Genomic DNA, 12,701 nt, shown 5'->3' on the forward strand with positions numbered 1-12,701 from the left:
TTGCTGCTCAACCCAACCAGCCTACCAGCCCAAACACCTCACTTCATACACTAACACCAGTTCAACACACAAACACCATGGATTCAGGTGGCGATAATGCATCAAGGGTCAGCACAAAAGAACAGCCATTGTCCTCAGTTCTTCACGAGCTTAACAGGTTTTACTAGCCTAGCAAATATTTCAGCCATACATGAGTTCAGTTTTAACCTGTTGTGTTTCCTGTTATGTGACCTGTTTGTGACAAAGGTGGCCAAATGCACTTTATTTTTGTAAGCAAATGACTGATGTATCATTGATAGGCCAGTTGGCCTTTTTTGTTTACATAGATGACCAATAATTAATGAAAACAAGGAAATATTATCCTTTGTGGTTTCTTTTCACAAAATGATGACTGATTTGTGTCATTAATAGGCCAGTTAGCCTTATTTTTGTTTATATAGATGAGAGAACACAAACAAATATTTATTTTATGTGACCATTATGGTTTATTTTCACAACATTATAAGCAGATGTGGTCAGTCTACATATGTTTTTCTTAACATAGAAACAGGTAGGCTACATTGATAAACAATGTATATTTTGGTCCTGATGAGTAGCTCAGAACAGGCAAGTCACTTTTCTGTTAACAATAACAACAATACTTTCAAGTTAAAAAAAAAAAAAGTTCTTTAAAATCCTGTTAAGTGTTTTGCCCAATTTCTTTGCTAATTTTGCAGTTCTGTGAAAGTAAGGTAACAAGCATTCAAACACCGTTTGAATGCTTCTACCAGTCATCTACGTAGTTTCCTCAACCGCTTTTTGTGTTTATATGTAATATGAATAGCTCTATTTTCCCTATCTTTGTGGCTAATCTAATCAGAAAACACAGGAGGGCAAGCACAGCAGCAGCCATTTTGTTCCAAGTAAAAAAAAAAAGCTGCCCAGAATGCAGTGCCGTGGGTCTGAAAGCTCTAGAGGACCTAGTGTGAACAGAAAGAGGACTGAGGCCCCATCTAAGCTGACTTGAACAAGAAAGAGAACCCAGTCCTCTTTGAAATGAACTTGCAATGTGAACACAAAAAGAACTCAGTTCTTTTACTTTTGGTCCACTATTTGGTCCACTTAAGAGGCCTGAGTTCAGTTCTTTTAAAAGGGACCAAGTGTGAAAACACCCTTAATCAATGTAGATTTGAAACACAAGATCCAGAAGTTAAAGAAAGATAAATCATTTCCAGCACAGTCGGCCCAAGAGTGGCCAACAGGTCCTTAAACAGTTTTGTTGGAATAGGATCAAATAAACAGGCTGTGCTTTTTTTTTATTACCTAGTAATCTAGGTAATACTTCAGTAATGGCGCCCACCTCAATAGCAGAGTGTAATAGCTGGGTTAGGGCATGCTGGGATATGTTTAACCTAATGTCTTCTATTTTCTTCTGAAAGTAATCCAGGAAATCTTGTGCTGTAAAAGGAGAGCGAACTGCAGGTGGTTGTCCATGAGTAAGTGTTGCCACCGTGTCGAACAAGAACTTTGAGTTATGCTTGTTTTGTTGATCAAATCAGAGTAATAGGTCCACTTTGTAGCCAGTAATGCATGCGTATAGTCTAAGATAGCATCACGCCAAGCAAGGTGGAATACTTCTAATTTTGAACTACGCCATTTCCGTTCTAGACCTCTAGCCTTATGCTTGAGGTCCCGCAGGTAATCATTGAACCAAGGTGACTGTATTTTGGGGGAGCACGGTTTTAACACAGGTGGTGCAATCATGTTGAGTGTAGTTTTGAGCACTGAGTTTAAACTATCCACAAGTCTGTCTACTGACTGGGTATTTGCCAAATGTGAAGCTAAGATTTCAGGCAGTCTAGCTTCGAGTTCAGTTGTAGTTGAGTTGATGCATCGCCACTTCCGGTTTGCTTCCTTGTTGGATCAGTCGCCAGCGTAACAATACGCAGCTGTCAACGTGTTATACCGTAGAGATACACTGCAAATTTGGGAGTGGTATTTGCTCTTGAATTCCAGATTTAAGTAATTATTTGTTCTATTTCTATTGTTGAGGCCTTAGTGTGGCCTTCAGCTATTCAGAGGGCTTGGATAATATCACCCGGGAGCGATATGAAACCAAAATATTAGGAGCAGGACTGGCATCTTGTCCGTACCAACTTGAAGCAGGACAATGGAAAAATTATCCTACACAATGGCCAGATGTTCAATATCCTGATATTTATTCCTACCTCATACTAGGTATTTATGAAAGTAATTTGTATTTTTGTCATGTATATATATTTTTTAATTTGAGACAAACAAAAAGTTACACAAAAACCTAACAGAGAATAAAGATAGCACCAAAAACAACACACTCAAGAACAGGTTAATTCAAAAACAGATCAAGACTAGGTGGAATTATTAAAAAAAACCTTTCCAAAGGTAAACATCATGCAAATGTAAACAGACAGCAAACTGGAGCAAGGACAGAAACATACAGCACGAGCCAAAACTCAAAGTAACAATAAATTTGTGAAGTCAGCGTTGACATTATTAGGAGTCTTGCCAGTTTTCTTTTTTTTTTTTTTTTAGAGATAGGAAAAAAATTTTGAACTTCTGTGACACAGTCAAGGAGGAATTTCTTTTTCTTCACCTACTACTGTGGATTTGGTATTTACAGAAAAGTAAAATACCATTTACCACGTCTGACACTGAGGGGTTTAAATGATCCAAAAAGAGAATACTATTAGTATCAAACAAAGGAATATCATTCAATTTTAGCAACAACCAACTTTTAATGTTGACCCAAAATCTTTGAGACACAGGACAGAATACAAACATGTGCTTGTGAGGTTATATGTGTAAATAAAAGATGCATAATAAAACAGGTCTCCATTCAAATACAATAAATCAATAAGAAATATTTTTCTCAACCCATTCAATTATAAACAAGGATTTCCTATTGATTGTGATCACTCTATTTTTCCACAGAGATGAAGAGTGTAGAGAAAAGTTGTGGGTGAAAATCATTCTCCAAAAAGGAGAATTTGACAGTGGAAAAAAAGACAGCTTCTGTTATGGTTAGGAGTTATGGCAGCTACCTCGAACCAGGACTTAGGCGGCCAGAGTAGAACCCCAGGATGCAGGTCAGCTCAGACACAGAGGATGGCGTTAAAGCACAGTTTTATTAAACACAAATGAGAAACTGTCAAGGGTGGAGACAAACAGGTGAAGGAAATTTTCTTCATAAACTGGTGTTCTGTGATGTGCTTCTGCAACTTGTGCTTATGATACTGTAATTTGTAAATTAGTATAGAGGGGATAGGAGACGGTGATTGTGCAGCTATCAACAATTTTATTCAAAAAAAGAATAATTTCAACAGTGCTGGGCTTTAATCGGCTCCTCTTCTGCCTCACCACCTCTCCAGCTTTGGAGAAGACCCGCTCGCCAAAATCACAGCTCTTCAGTCACTCAGCTCAGTCTCTGATCTACCTATGAATATATAGTCTAACCTATAACCTATGTTGATGTACTGTGTGGATAAATGTTGTATATGAATAAATGCCTGTTGTGTGTGGTGTGTGTCTGTCTATGTTAGGTCCTATGTGTATGTAGCTAACTATACTAAATGAACTGTAAACTAGACCTAAATATAAACTAATGCTGTCCCTGTCACGTAGTAATTGGCAATAACACTGTCGCTAGCAGTCTCCTCCTCTCACAAACCCACAGTTTGTGCCGCGATTCAGATCTCATTTAAATACTTGGCGGGTCGTATTGACACGCCCAGATTATTCGACTTTCCCGCGAAGCTCGACACATGGTGTGACGTAACGAGGCCTCGCTCGCAGTGGTCACGTGATGGGGGCGTGCTCGAAACGCTGCTCACCGACACTTCTGGTTCACAAAGCTCGATGCTGTGTCGAGCAGACTGACTCGAGCTTAACATCACTAGGTATTTGCTATTCTTAAATGGTTATGTTTTTAATGAGTTTTAGTCATCTGTGTATGTATGTCAGCTGGTCTGAACTGGTTTTATCTGATCAGAAACAGAGGCGTTAGGTTCCACCAGGTAACAAACAACTGTGGATTGAAGACAAGGGATGGAGCTTCCCCTATGTCTGTGGGGAGCCAGTAAGACTAGGTTTGTGAGACTAAAACCCACCCACTGCACTGCCTACATTCTCTTCTATAAAAGCTGTTTTGTCGGCCATGTTCGGGGTCTCTCAGAAGCTGCGTCTCTGGGGACCCAGGCCTGGTTTTCAGCCCACATTTTCATAATGTGGGGTGGTTTCCCATTACAGGTGGTACCCTGATGGTGTGAATTCTTCTGTGCTGTTCTGTGGGATTTGTTTGGGTGTAGGACAAAGTGGTTGGGGTAAAGTTTGTTTTTAGACAGTGTTTATTTTATAGTCTTGTGTGTATAATGGATTTCTGATTATTTTACACGCTCAGCTCCAGCTCGGAGAGCTGGGGAGGCGGAGGGCTGGGGTCGCATTGCTTATTGCTCCCCAGCTCAGTCGCCATGTGTTGGAGTTCACTCCGGTGAACGAGAGGGTCAGGTCCCTACGCCTTCAGGTTGGGGACAGGTCTCTCACCGTTGTCTCGGCCTACGGACCGAGCAGCAGTGCAGAGTACCCGACCTTCCTGGAGTCCCTGGGAGGGGTACTAGATAGCACTCCGACTGTGGACTCCATTGTTCTCCTGGGGGATTTCAACGCCCACGTGGGCGGCGACAGTGAGACCTGGAGGGGGGTGATCGGGAAGCACGGCCTCCCCGATCTAAACCCGAGTGGTGTTCAGTTGTTGGACTTCTGTGCTAGTCACAGTTTGTCCATCACGAACACCATGTTCGAGCACAAGGGTGTCCATAAGTGCATGTGGCACCAGGACACCCTGAACCAGAGGTCGATGATCGACTTTGTAGTCATATCATCTGACCTTCGGCCACGTGTCTCAGACACTCGGGTGAAGAGAGGGGCAGAGCTGTCGACCGAGCACCACCTGGTGGTGAGTTGGATTCACTGGGAGGGGAGGAAGCCGGTCAGACCTGGCAGGCCCAAACGTATCATGAGGGTCTGCTGGGAACGACTGGCGGAACCCTCTGTCAGCGAGGTCTTCAACTCCCACCTCCGGGAGAGCTTCTCCCAGATGCTGGGGGAGGTTGGAGACATGGAGTCCGAGTGGACCGTGTTCTCCACCTCCATTGTCGATGCAGCCGCTCATAGCTGTGGTTGCAAGGTCTCTGGTGCCTGTCGCGGCGGCAATCCCCGAACCTGGTGGTGGACACCGGAAGTAAAGGATGCTGTCAAGCTGAAGAAGGAGTCGTACTTTGTTGGTAGGTGGGACCCCAGAGGCAGCTGACAGGTACCGGCAGGCCAAGTGTGCTACAGCCCGTGCGGTCACAGAGGCAAAAACTCGGGTCTGGGAGGAGTTCGGGGAGGCTATGGAGGAGGACTATCGGTCGGCCTCGAAGAGATTCTGGCAAACCGTCCGACGCCTCAGGAGGCGGAAGCAGCTCTCCACCAGCACTGTTTATGGTGCGGGTGGGGAGCTGTTGACCCTGACTGGGGATGTTGTCGGGCGGTGGAAGGAGTACTTTGAGGATCTCCTCAATCCCATTGTCACATCTTCCGAAGAGGAAGCAGAGACTGGGGACTCTTCGGAGCCTTGCCACGAGGAGCTTTCTAACCACCTCGGTGGCAAGGCTCCTGGGGTGGATGAAATCCGTCCTGAGTACCTTAGGGGGATCACACTCCTCAGCCTCCCCGGTAAGGTCTATTCCAGAGTACTGGAGAGGAGAATTCAACCGATGGTCAAATCTCGGATTCAGGAGGAGCAGTGTGGTTTTTGTCCTGGTCGCGGCACACTGGACCAGCTCTACACGCTCCATTGGGAGCTCGAGGGTTCATGGGAGTTTGCCCAACCAGTCCACATGTGTTTTGTGGATCTGGAGAAGGCGTTCGACCATGTCCCTCTGGGCGCCCTGTGGGGAGTGCTCCAGGAGTACGGGGTCCGGGGTCCTTTGCTAAGGGCTATCCGGTCCCTGTACGACCACAGCAGGAGCTTGGTTCGCATTGCCGGTAGTAAGTCAAACCCGTTTCCAGTGCACGTTGGCCTCCGCCAGGGCTGCCCTTTGTCATCGGTTCTGTTCATTATTTTTATGGACAGAATTTCTAGGCGCAGCCAGGGTGTAGAGGGGGTCTGGTTTGGGAACCACAGAATCTCATCTCTGCTGTTTGGACGATGTGGTTCTGTTGGCTTCGTCAAATCAGGACCTTCAGCGTGCACTGGGGCGGTTTGCAGCCAAGTGTGAAGCGTCCGGGATGAAAATCAGCACCTCCAAATCCGAGGCCATGGTTCTCGACCGGAAAAAGGTGTTTTGCCCTCTTCAGGTCGGTGGAGTGTCCTTGCCTCAAGTGGAGGAGTTTAAGTATCTCGGGGTCTTGTTCACGAGTGAGGGATGGATGGAGCGTGAGATCGATAGACGGATCGGTGCAGCATCTGCAGTGATGCGGTCGCTGTATCGGACCATCGTGGTGAAGCTGAGTAGGGGGGCAAAGCTCTCGATTTACCGATCGATCTACGTTCCGATCCTCACCTATGGTCATTAGAGATAGGGTGAGGATCCCTTAGAGATAGGGTGAGGAGCTCTGTCACTCGGGAAGAGCTCGGAGTTGAGCCGCTGCTCCTCCACATCGAAAGGAGTCAGTTGAGGTGGCTCGGGCATCTTTTCCGGATGCCCCCTGGATGCCTTGCTGGAGAGGTGTTCCGGGCACGTCCCATTGGGAGGAGGCCCCGGGGAAGACCCAGGACACGCTGGAGGGACTACATCTCTCGGCTGGCTTGGGAACGCCGTGGGGTTCCCCCGGAGGAGCTGGGGGAGGTGTGTGTGGATCGGGAGGTCTGGGCGGCTTTGCTTGAGCTGCTGCCCCCGTGACTCGACTCCGGATAAAGCGGAAGAAAATGGATGATGGATTTACACGCTCCTCAAAATGCATGCAAAATTCCACCTAAGTAATGTTTGTTTGGATCCATGTTTGACATTGTTTAAATGTGACGTTGTATGTTTTTTATTTGTAACGGACCGTGGACTTTGTCTTTTCTGTTGTCTTAATGTGGATGTTTGGGGGGAAATGGGGTCGTTGTCTTTAGTTTTAAACAATGCATGTTTCTTTAATTTTATGTGGGTCACTGTTGTTTGTGGATTGGTCTTTGTTCAGTGGTATGATGACGTTGATTTATGGTCGGTGAAAGGCGGGGTTTTGCTGCGCGATTTGGTTGGGCCATGTTCAATTTGCATTAGCCCCATAAAATGCTACCTGATTTTAAAATAAAAGATGTGAATAAATTTGACTGTACAAATTGACACCGATCAAGCGAATACAATTTAGCGAATAGGACTGTCGAGTCCGTTTGTCAATTTTTAAATTCAAAACATTTTAAAAACTTAGTTAGCACAGTACCATGTGGGCTAAGATAATCTTGCCTTGCCTTCCCCAATACTTGCTTGAGATCGTGAGATGGCATGACTTGGTATATCGTGGAAGCTACCATGGTTGTAGTAGTAGTACTACTAGTAGTAGTAGTAGTAGTGAGCAGAAGGCTAAAGAGCTCACTTCAAAGAGATATCTGGGAGAGAAGAAGAACAAAAAAGTACCTTCCATGCCTTCTGGGACATACTACCACCTATTGGTGGTGGGCCTTATTGCATTTTATTTGGTTCCAAAGATATTAACGCTGGGCTTGTGAATGTTATGATTTGTCTAACTGTGCAAATGGCTAACGTGATTAAATGTATTGTTTTTTTTTCCTCCATTGTTTGTTTTTGAATACTTTATGATAATTATGCTGGGGTACTTTTGATTTTAATTTTGATCTATTGCTTGTTGTCCCCTTATTTTGGTAAGTATGAGAATATATATAGAATTCAATTCATTTATATTCTGTTTTCTGGTGATTACCTGGATTTCCATTTTTACTATTTTTGATTTTTCATATCAATTCGTTGCTTGCATTAATTCAACTTTTAGTATTGCAACAACAAGCTGACAAAGGATTGTGGAGTGAGTTTTCATAAGTGGGTATTAAATGTAATATTAATGATGTGTAGAAATTACTAAAATTGCTGAAAAAAGGCAAGAAAATGATTTTTTGTGTGTCGATCTGTATTCTGTAAAGTAGTGACTTCAGTTTTACTGCCTGAATGCTTTGTTGTGAGAAATATCTCACCATTCGTTTAGCGATTCAATTAGAAGTCTCACTTTCATAAGTCTCAATTTAACCCTTTTTAATTACCCTCTGTTTTTTTCTTCACATCAGGTTGTCCATCCTGATATATTCTGTAAGAGCAAATTCATAGAATGGAAATGACTTTTCTCTCAATTTGGTGGATCACATGACAGTCACTAACCATCTTAACATTAATATTTTGCTGCTAGTGTAGGAATATACACAAATGAGATTCATTTCTCTATGATAGAAGAAGAAGAAGAAGAAGAAGAGTTTCTTATTTAACGTGGGTAACCAACGAAGTCTACGACAACGAAGTCTACGACAACGAAAGTCTACGACTTGTTTCGAGAAGGGCCCACAACACGTCACTCCTCTCCCCCAGCACTGATGTTAAGAGTGCCAGTCGGGAGCATGGTTGCAATTGGGAAGCGAACCCGAATCGCTGGCATCCCAGTCCAACGTGCAAGCTCTTACTCCACCAATACTTCATATTCTAATGTAATGCTTTCAGATCCCGCTGGAGTGGAGCGCACATGATCAGTACCAACAAAACTGGCCGGTGTGGATGTTTCGTTTTATTTATTTTACTTGAGTGCTGCGTAAAAGCGGTGCCACAGGTTCGTTAAGAGCAGTCTTTAATATTAATATCTTTAATATGATGCGAGCGCCCAAAGCTCTTACTTTCACCCCTGATTATTTCCCATCTTTAACTTCATAATGAAATTAATTTAGACTAGTATCTCATGTCGTGGCAGACATAATGTGTTTGACAAACTGATGGTGTTATTTTCAGTCTTGATGAAGATAATGACTTCAGTGGTAGGGATAGTATAAACAAAATTAATAACTCCAGGTGAACTCTTCACAACATCTGGACTGGGACCAACAAATTAAAGTCATTTATTTAAATAGTCTGATCCTCTTCTGTTTTTTTTGTTTGTTTTTGACAAATAGTGGCTGTATAAATGTGAGACTGACTTTGAATAAATGTAACAGCACAGTAACAGCACGGAAAATGCAGATTTATGGTGAACCTCTCTTGAAAACATTGATCATGTCCACATTGATTTCTATTTATGCCTGGTTGTTAGACTCTGACGCTAACCAAGATGGTGGCGCTCTGGCAACAGCAGCGAATGAGTGGAGTGCGCCGGTCCTCCATCTAGTGAGTAAATAGAAATCGATGGGTTTTCCCCTTATTGAAACAAGCAAAGCATGAGTTTCAAAGTATAAAACAATGGCATCTGGTGGATGATAAAATCTATAGCAGGCATAAATTCCAGCTGTACGAGGTCTGTGAGAAAAGTATCGGACCTTTTTATTTTTTTCAAAAACCATATGGATTTGAATCACGTGTGTTTGCATCAGCCAAGCTTGAACCTTCGTGCGCATGCGTGAGTTTTTTCACGCCTGTCGGTTGCGTCATTCGCTTGTGAGCAGGCTTTGTGTGAGCAGTGGTCCACCCCTCTCGGATTTTTATTGCAAATAAATGTCTGAACGATTTGGAGCTTTGCTGCATCAATTTTTTTTCCAGAAACTGTGAGAGACCTCCAGGTGGACACCGTTCGGAAAATTAATATTGCTTTCAGGGACGATTTTATGGGGATTATACAGATTAAGGAGTGTTACTGCCGCTTTAAGGATGGCCCACAACTGCTGAGAGCGTGGCGCACTCCCAGCGCTGATCGACATGCTCAGACCCCGCTGAAACAACCAGATCATTTCCAACGTGAAGGCTTTGTTGATCCGGGACCTCGTCTGACTTTCACAAAAAGGCAGGAGACGTGGACATCAGCACTTTTTCGGCACATTCCACTGTTACAGGAGTTTTTTTCTTGGAAAGAAAAGCGGAGGGACGCGCCACGGAGCCGTTCATTTCGCGGGACAAAACCACCTCGGTGTTGGTCTCACAGGACGGCTTTCAGGTGGATTTCAGATGGATTCCGGTTGCTTTTCAGTCGTGTGATTATCCGATTGTGATTGTGCATGAGCTGGACATGCCCCAACATGTCCTGGAAGGCTTCATCACGGCGTTGCTTTGCGCCATGCGGCTCCACCGCGACGCGCGGAACTCCTCCACACAACTGTCTTAATGTGCTGAAAAAGTGCTGATGTCCACATCTTTTTTTTAGTCAGACGACATACCGGATCAAGACAGCGTCCAGTTTAGAAATGAACGGCACATTCCACTGTTACAGGAGTTTTTGTCATGGAAAGAGGAGCGGCTCCACCGCGCGTCGCGGTGCCGGATAAACAAAGCCTTCACGTTGGAAATGATCTGGTTGTTTCAGCGGGGTCTGAGCATGTTGATCGGCGCTGGGAGCGCGCCGCGCTCTCAGCAGTTGTGGGCCGTCCTTAAAGCAGCAGTAACACTCCTTAATCTGTATAATCCCCATAAAATCATCCCTGAAAGCCATATTAATTTTCCAAACGGTGTCCACCTGGAGGTCTCTCACAGTTTCTGGAAAAAATTGATGCAGCAAAGCTCCAAATCATTCAGACATTTATTCGCAATAAAAATCCGACAAGAGGGGTGGACCAGTGCTCACACAAAGCCTGCTCACAGGCAAATGACGCAACCGACAGGCGTGAAAAAACTCACGCATGCGCATGAAGGTTCAAGCTTGGCTGATGCAATCACACGTGATTCAAATCCATATGGTTTTTGAAAAAAATAAAAAGGTCCGATACTTTTCTCACAGACCTCGTATATAGAGCACATGCACACAGGAGAAATATTAAAATTATATTTTGTTATGACAGATTAATGATTCTACATGAAGAGACATGTAAATATGCTTTGTCAGGTGGCATCGTACATTATTGGGTTTAACAAACTGACTGGAGTCAGACTGAGCTGGATTTGCTGTTGGGAAGGCCTTTGCCCATGCTGCCTTAGCGCGTCTACAAACCTTGGCCTCACGTGTTTACCCAGAATCCCAGTGTGGCTTTCGAGCTGGGAGGTCTACCGTGGACATGATCTTTTCCATATGCCAGCTGCAGGAGAAGTGTCAAGAGCAGCAAATGCCACTCTACATCGCCTTCATAATTGGTCAGTCGAAGCGGATTCTTCAGGCTCCTGCAGAAGATAGGCTGATCCCCCAAAACTCCTTGCAGTGGTCTCTTTGTTCCATGAGAACATGCGCACTACAGTTTGCTTCAGTGGTGCAACATCAGAAGCCTTTCCAGTTAGCAGTGGGGTGAAACAGGGCTGTGTCCTTGCACCGACGCACTTCAGAATCATTTTCTCCATGCTCCTCCAGTACGCCTTGAAGGGTTGCAGTGAGGGAGTGTACATTCACACCAGGGCCAACAGCAAGCTCTTCAACATCGGCAACTTCACACCAAGACCAAGGTTGTGGAGGTACTCATCCGTGAGATTCTCTTTGCAGCCTTGACATCACACTCCAAAGACGTTCTGCAGCAGCTTGTTAGTCGCCTCTCTCATGCCTGCAAGGAGTTCGGACTGACCATCAGTCTGAAGAAGACAAAAGTCATGGTGCAGGGCACAGTTGCCCAGCCCCCCCACCATTGACATTGATGGGTACAGCCAGGAAGTTGTGGATTACTTCACATACCTTGGGTCAACCACCTTTAAATAACTCTCCAGTGATGCAGAGATGAACATCAGGATTGCAAAGGCAGCAACAGTTATAGCAAGACTAAACCACAGAGTCTGAAATAACTCCAGCCTCACTGAGAAGACAAAACTGTACCAGTGGTCAGCACACTCTTCTATGGTAGCAAGGCATAGACTGCCTATGCCAGACCTGAGAAAAAACTCAACAACTACCATCTGAGGTGCCTTAGATGAATTCTGCACATCAGATGGCAGGACAAGGTGCCCAACACAGAGGTCTTGGAATGTGCCAACATGAACAGCATGTTCACCATTCTTGGCGAAAGTTGCCTTCATTGGCTTGGCCATGTCAGGAGAATGAATCCGGGCCGAATTCCTAAAGCTCTACTGTACGATGAGCTGGCAGAAGGCACTCATTTGACTGGTTGACCATGCCTGTGCTTCAAGGATGTCTGTAAGAAGGACATGAAAATAAGCATCAATGTCAACATGTAGGAGCAGTATGCAGAGGACTGTGCAGCCTGGTGCCTTACTGTCAGGTGCACAGAGGGCTGAGCAGGAGAGGAAGCAAAGCCTTGCTGAGCAATGAGCTAGAAGGAAGGAGTGACAGCAGCAGCCTCAGCAGGCATCACAGTACATGTGCATCATTGGCACTCTCGCATTAGACTGATAAGTCATTTGCGCAGGTGCGGAAAACTTAGAAGTTTATCTTAGAAGTTAAAGAAATGCAATCTGTTAAATAATGTTGACTATGAAGCTGGATATTGAAAGATTGTATTGTTAAAAGGGGCAGAAATCATAAGACTTGTTCTTCTTTCTGCTCCTTTTCATTCTGGTGTTGTGGTGCTTTGTTTCTGCTTTTCTGTTTTTCTTTTAAATGAATGAAATAAATATTAAAGAAAGAAAGAAAGAAAGAAACAAAGGAAT

Source organism: Thalassophryne amazonica, chromosome 7 (genome assembly GCF_902500255.1).
Source record: "Thalassophryne amazonica chromosome 7, fThaAma1.1, whole genome shotgun sequence".
In the NCBI taxonomy this organism is placed as follows: domain Eukaryota; kingdom Metazoa; phylum Chordata; class Actinopteri; order Batrachoidiformes; family Batrachoididae; genus Thalassophryne; species Thalassophryne amazonica.